Genomic DNA, 7,115 nt, shown 5'->3' on the forward strand with positions numbered 1-7,115 from the left:
TTTGTTGCGATGATTATGAAAATAATTCCTCGTTCTGAATGCTATTGCCATGGCATGAGAGACGCGTTTACACCCATAGAATATGAGCACCAGTATGTTTATGATATCAATTCTGTGACGCATTGCATTTTTTTTAATGGAGTTGAAGTCTTTTTATTTGCTAAGCATTACTTTTGATGTAGTAATTGCTTTGTGTAGACAACTCCTGAAATTGATCACACATCTTTGTTGATTGCTGCTGCTGATCGCGATTGTGCCGCTGCTGCTGTTTGTGTTCTTGTTGTTGCTACTATTTGCGTATGTGTTGTTGCTGCTGTTTGCGTACGTGTTGCTGCTGCATATTTGAGTTCTATTATTGTCACTACAAGAAACATCGTTAAAATCGACGGCCAAATCAACGGCTAAGCCATCGATAATATTAAAAATCGACGGCAAAATAGACGGCGGAGATGGTCGCTATTAAGCTTGTCGTTTTTTCAAAATTCTAATAAAATTGACGGCTCGCGTAGCCGTCGATAATAATTTAATAAAATCGACAGCATGTTCGTCTATAATATGAGTTTGGAAATTTTGTCTACTTACTAAAATCGACAACATCGCCGTCAATATTATTATTTAAAATTGACACCATTTGTGTCGATATTTGATTCAATAAAATCGACAATCTTGCCGTCGATATTATTATATAAAATCGACGGCGTTTTCTGTCAATATTTGATTCAATAAAATCGACACAATGGCCGTCGATTTAATTATTTAGATACCGACAAATTATTTGTCTATATTTTTTCTATTTTAAATTGAAAAAGCGACAACACAGTCGTCGATTTTAATAGCCATTTTTTAATTATTTTTTATTTGAAAAATAGCAAACAATTAATACAAATAAACTTTTAAATATAGAAATAAAATTTATACAGAATATTAGATAACAAGACAAATAAACTTTTAAATATAAAAATAAAATTTATTTTAAATATTAGAAAATGAATTTACAAACTTATCAAAATAATAAATAATCTTCTAACATAAAGACTTAAGACAAGATAAATAACTAAACTTAGACTTATATTTGTTTAAATTTCAATCCACCAATAATACAAAATATACAAATTAAAGTAAATAACCTACTCATACTCATCTAAATAATTATGCCAAAAATGAATATAGAATCATCTTGATTTAATTATGTCAAAATGGATTGAATTATGCCAGAAATGATAAACATGAGCTTTTTCAAAAGTAAATTCTCCAAGACGCACCAGCCAAGAAGAAACACCAGGCACGTCTGTTCCGCCACTTCCAAACGCAATTTCAATTCTCACCTCAGGTTTTGATGAAAATGAATAAAGAAGGGCTTTTCCATCTAGAATTGGTGTAATGAGGAGCTGCATAAAAATGTGAATGATTAGATTAGTAAAGAAAAATGATTTAACTAATAATTAGTGGCTAGAAACACAAGGCATAAGCGCTTAGAAATGAATTTTCTTCAAATCCGGCAAAGTATTTTATAGTTCTCATAGTAATAAGTGTTATTACTTGCTTCAAAAATCAAACTTGATTATTTGTTTTCATATATGTTGTTTCATTTTATATAGCTTAGTGCCTTAGAATCTTAAAGAAATATAGATCCTATTTGACATATATCACCCTTGATATGAAGACTGTTAATCATAATTCGGGTAGTTCCCATCAATGGCTTGGCAAGCTTGGCAAGCATAAAAATACTCATGTCACTAGTGTCCCAATTAAAACCCATGTTAAAGATCCGCTGTCAAATACCAACATAATACTTTACAAAATTGTTTAAACTCAATTGCATTAAACTAGTTGATATTATGATCGAGTGCCACAAATGTAAAACTACCAAGAAAACCTGAACTTTATCTTAATGGTTTTCCAGTTTAGATCATAACGATGTGCCTAATATGTATTCATCATAACACAATTAAAATATTTTTTGCAAATAACTAATCCCATGCTCCTATACATGGTGAATTTGCTGATACGGACGATATAAGAGAATGAAGAATGCCTTTGGGCACACCCTTCTACCTCCCACCCTTATTACTTCTAAAGATTTTAATATATCTCAATTGTTTTGGTAGGAAAAACACAAATTTTAAGCCTATAAAATCTAATGCAAGAAACTAAATAAAATAAAATCCCAGCAGGAAAGCTTCATGAATCAGATCCTGATATGCACTATATTGGGAGGCAATGGCTTGAGAACAAATTCTTGCAGTTTGAACCAAACTACCATGATTGTATAGTTAGTCATGTTCTCCAAGTGATCAATGCACAACAGCAAACAGTTTACAGCAGAGTCAACTACACATTTTCCAACCAAAGCAAAAGAGAACGAGATTGGAAAAGAAGCTAGCAGAAAAAATTACAATTGAGGTGATTTACGTACCTCCTTGCCATGTTTAGCAATGCATCCATTATGGCCCAAAGTTACCATAGCCCTTTTGCAATACTTAGCTGGAAATTCTACAGCAGCAACTGGATCGGCATTATGCTCATCCCTAAAAATGGATGTAATCTATCAAAAGAGTGGAAAAAGACTGGAGAATACATATGAGAGGATGACAAAACAAAATGTGAAAGCGAAGAAATGAAAATAAACCTCCATGCTTATTATCCACCCAGGGCAATTGGCACCAAAGATACCGCATTTCACTCCCTGAAAATTTGCATCATTACTAAGAAAAATAGAATAACTAAATGATCATTTCTAAGCTCTTCATGAAAGGATAGCAGCAGCATCAAAGAAGTACCATACAAGAGCATTGATCAAAACAAGTGGAAAAAAAGGTTTCCTTTTGTGTTAAATAGGCATAGATGACTTACTTGCCCGTAACCACAACTGCGGATAGAGCTTCCAACTTTCTGTATCACCTCATACATACACTTCTTTGTAAGTTTGCTACTTGTATTTGCCAGCCTATAAATAGTGACACAAAATTCACAACACAATGGCATCAGAAATAACTAGTAAACTTTTTATATAACTCACATGTCCTTTATGCAGAAGCTTAAAGTGTCTCTAATGTCCATAGTAAAAAGCATTGCAAGACACTGAAGTTCTTTATAGATTTCTTCAGCATAAAATGAGGTTACATATAGTTGATCCGCACATTGAATCTAAATAAAAAATTAGAGAACTAACACCGAAAATAGAGAAGAATCCTATAAATCCATGTCATTCATGAAGAAAGAATACAAAATTGCAGGATAACACAGAAAAATGAACAAAAGTAGTGATAACACCTGCAATGCCTTTCTTCCTTCATCAATCTTTGAATTGAAGACCTATATCATTGAGAACAGTAGTGAATCATCTACAAATGCTGAGCAAATTTTTTATTGCTGAAAAAAAATCAATTGAAGAACGAAAGAGAGAGAGTAACTGATTTTGATTGAGCACGGTCAATTGAAGGCAGTAGCAACAACGGCACAAGAGATGAAGCGATTGATTATGATAATTAGGTTTCAATAATATTGATGCGATTGTTATTAATGAACACAAATTCAGAATTTCATTATGAAAATAGTAGATACAACAATTGCAAAAATAAGTATAATAATCAGAGAGGCTGAGAGGAACTTACATGAAGAGGATGGCGCAGCGGCGGACTCGGCGGAGGAGGAGAAGAAGAAGAAGAAGCTCTGCTCTCCGACGGAAGACGGCGGGTTTTCTCAGTCGTCAGAGAAGAAGAAGTTCTCTCTGCCTCTCTCTGTGACGGTGACTCCTTCTCTGGTCTGTACTCTCAAGCGTTGGAAAAGAAGAAGCAGCTTCACTCTGAACTTTGATTCTCTGGAGGTTTGGGGTTAATGTTTGGGAAATTGAAATGAAAGATGCGGGTAATAAACGCGGCATAATTTTTTGTTGATAAAAATCGACGGTAAGTTCGTCGATTTTAGTTAAAACAAAAATCAACATACTAACCATCTATTTTATATAATAAATTTACACCTTCCATCCTATTTTTAAAGAAGATCTCCATCGTTTAAATTTATCGACGGGAAAGTTGTCAATATTATAATTATTAAAATAGACAACTAATCCGTCGATTTTAAAGAAAAACAATTATCAGCTATCATATCTTGTTACTAAAATCAACAACAAGGGCGTCAATATTATTATATAAAACCGACGCCTCTACTGTCGATATTTGATGATATTGGATCCAATAAAATTGACGCAGTTGCCGTCGATTTTATTATTCATATACCGACAAATTCTATGTCTGTATTTGGGTTCGCTTGTCTATTTTAAACTTAAAAAGCGACAACTATTCCATCGATTTTAATAGATATATATTACACTGGTATTTATTTTAATGGAAATACAGAAATATAATAGAAACGTAAAAGATAACAGAGGAATTTCGAGAGTCCTCTTCTCTCCTAGCCTAGGCCTTTCCAAATCCTTTCCTACCTCTCACCTAATCAGCTCCTCCTTTTATTGCCTTCCCTCAAATTAATTATCATAATTAGCATTCAACTCCTACTATTACGCCTCCTTGATTCTCTCATCTGACTAATCCAATCATCAATTATTGTCACTTATGATTACACATTTCTCCTGCCTATTATTCCTCCCTTTTCTTTATTGCTTCTTCTAGAATAATGATAAGGTAGTAAAGGGATTATTTTCTTCCCTTTGCTGCTGAGTCAGCATTCTCTCTCTCTCCAAGGTATATAACAATATAATTTAAAAGTATAACTAGAAGATTCAGAAACTTTTTCAATTATTATAACTAAAAAATTTAAAATTTAAAATACTATTAATATAAACTCTCTTCACATATTGAAGAAACACCTTTATTTTTCTTTAAAAAACAAAATAAATATCAACGTAAAAAGAAAAATTTATACAACTAATCATTCTTATAAAAGTAGTGCAAATAAGAATGTCTTAGGAGTTGTATCTTACATTTTATTATTTTTCATGAGTGTATTTGAAAAAGTTATACTCAATAATCGAACAAACCTTTCAAACTCAATGACCTCAATTTTCTTAAGATCAAATAGATAAAAAATTTACAAAGAAAAAACAGAATAAATGTTCACATATACAAATTCTAAAATCACAATGAAATTATCTCATCAACTCATTACATGTTTAAGCTACAAAGAGAAAATAAATTGCTCCATGTTGTTAAACCGATAACCTTTTTAGTTCTTATCAATGCTTTTAAACGATGAAATATATACTTTCTAGGTTTATTGAATGATATTTTTTTCATGGATCGGATTTTACTTTCTATCTTTTATTTATTTGTTTTGTTCCAACAAAATACACACCTAAAGACATACAAATTAGTTGTCAGAAAAAAAAAGATTTTAGTCACTACAACCCCAAAAGGACCAAGACACAATACAAATACAACAGAATACCAAGGCACAATACAAGTTAGTTGTGCATACATTATACCAATCATTTGTTAGAAAGAAGTTCACATAAATCAAATTTTTAGGTCACTCGCCTTTGTTTGTTTGGTATATGTCCTAATAAGTTATCCATGCTTACTTATCTAAGTGTTAAAAACTTTCAAAAGAAACTTTAGCTTACATAAGCCACCAGCAATATTACATTTACTTTAATTAAGCTAAGTGTTCCATAATGTAAAGCCTATGCTGATCAGACATAGAAATTAAATCAAAACTTTCATTCAGGCATTTCTCCGAATATGTGGTGTGCAGAGTTCAAAACAGTAAATTTCAGTTCAATCTAAGCAGCATTCAACCTAGTAATTTCAGAAAGATACAACCAACAACAATTTCAATCCAGAAACACAAGTTTTAACAAACTTAAACCTAACCAAAATTTCTAAAAATAGAATTAAAAAGCAATGAAAATAAAGAAAAGAAAGACAGGGAACAGGGGAAGGGAACCTGCATTGATGAAAGGAGGAAGAAGAAAGGAGAGGCGGTGGGGTGGTGGTGATGTCGCGGTGGCACAGAAGGTCGCCGCCGCTGGTGGTTGCTTGTCGGTGCTTGAAAACACGGACAGAGGGTGACTCCACGAACAGGGGTGTCGCACGCAGGAACGAAGAAATGGAGAAATGGGGAAGAAAGAGAAGAAGGAAGAGAGAGAGGGTAGGCGATGGTGGTCGCCGGTGGTGGTGTCGGACGGAGGCGGTGGTGAAGAGGAAGCAAAGTCAACCAAAGGATACCTAGCTTGAATTTGGGGAAGTTTGCATTTCTGAGCTTGAATTTGGGGAAGTTTGCATTTCTGAACTTTGGAAGTGGAGCTAAAGGGAGAACATGTTTTTTTAGTGATAAAAATCGACGGTATATTTGTCGATTTTAATTTAAAAAAAACAACACATACATCGTCTATTTTATAGATTAAATTTACATCGTCTATTTTATTTTAGAAAGCAATCAAGACCGTTTAAATTTATCGACGGCAAAGGTGTCGATATTTTAAATAATAAAATAGACGCCATATTCGTCGATTTTAATATAAAAAGACTAGCGTCTACTATATAGATTAAATTTAGACCGTTCATTCCATTTTAGAAAGTAATCAAGACCGTTCAAATTTATCGACGGCAAAATTGTCGATATTTAAAATAATAAAATCGACGCCATATTCGTCGATTTTATTTTCGACTTCTGGTTCGTCTATAATATGACGATAATAGGGAAATAAATTAATGCATTATAAAAATATCGACGACTAGGATGTCGATTTTAATATTTTTATTTTTAATTTTTTTAGTAATATCGGCGGCAGGTCGTCGAAAATTATCGACGGCAGAAATAGCCGTCGATTTTTGGCGTCGAAAAATACGCTTTTTCTTGTAGTGTGTTGCTATTCACATTCATAGTTGTAGCTGTTCTTCTATGCAAAGGTATGTATATGATAGCATATAGAGATTAGAACTATTAGAGTTTATAAACCAATTATCCTCTTTCTGATTTCTATTTTGCTTCACATTATTATGAGTTTCTGTTTTTAAATTCTATTTTAATTTTGTATTTCTGTAATTTGTAGTTCTATTTTCGTGAGTAACTCATATTTCAATTTATGTGTCTCTATTATTTGTATGTGATGTACATATATTATGAATTTTGCTTTCTAAATTGAACTTGAAATG

General features: G+C 32.6%; 1 long non-coding RNA gene and 1 other non-coding gene across 3 annotated transcripts; one reads left to right on the plus strand and one right to left on the minus strand.

The window, feature by feature from the left end:
• Nucleotides 1-92, plus strand: LOC112799102 (small nucleolar RNA snoR8a). Its single transcript, XR_003200687.1, has one exon. It is a non-coding gene; the product is annotated as a small nucleolar RNA snoR8a (small nucleolar RNA).
• Nucleotides 93-1,051: 959 nt separating this feature from the next.
• LOC112796414 (uncharacterized) lies at nucleotides 1,052-6,278 on the minus strand. Of its 2 annotated transcripts, XR_003199155.3 has the most exons (7): nucleotides 5,905-6,278; nucleotides 3,615-3,820; nucleotides 3,274-3,315; nucleotides 2,854-2,947; nucleotides 2,630-2,686; nucleotides 2,417-2,528; nucleotides 1,052-1,388 (listed from the first exon to the last, which is right to left on the minus strand). It is a non-coding gene; the product is annotated as an uncharacterized lncRNA (long non-coding RNA). The 2 variants fall into 2 exon arrangements; XR_003199154.3 differs by lacking the exon at nucleotides 5,905-6,278 and having other exon boundaries at nucleotides 3,615-5,467.
• Between the last annotated feature and the right edge of the window lie 837 nt (nucleotides 6,279-7,115).

This window comes from Arachis hypogaea, chromosome 4 (genome assembly GCF_003086295.3).
Source record: "Arachis hypogaea cultivar Tifrunner chromosome 4, arahy.Tifrunner.gnm2.J5K5, whole genome shotgun sequence".
NCBI classification, from domain to species: domain Eukaryota; kingdom Viridiplantae; phylum Streptophyta; class Magnoliopsida; order Fabales; family Fabaceae; genus Arachis; species Arachis hypogaea.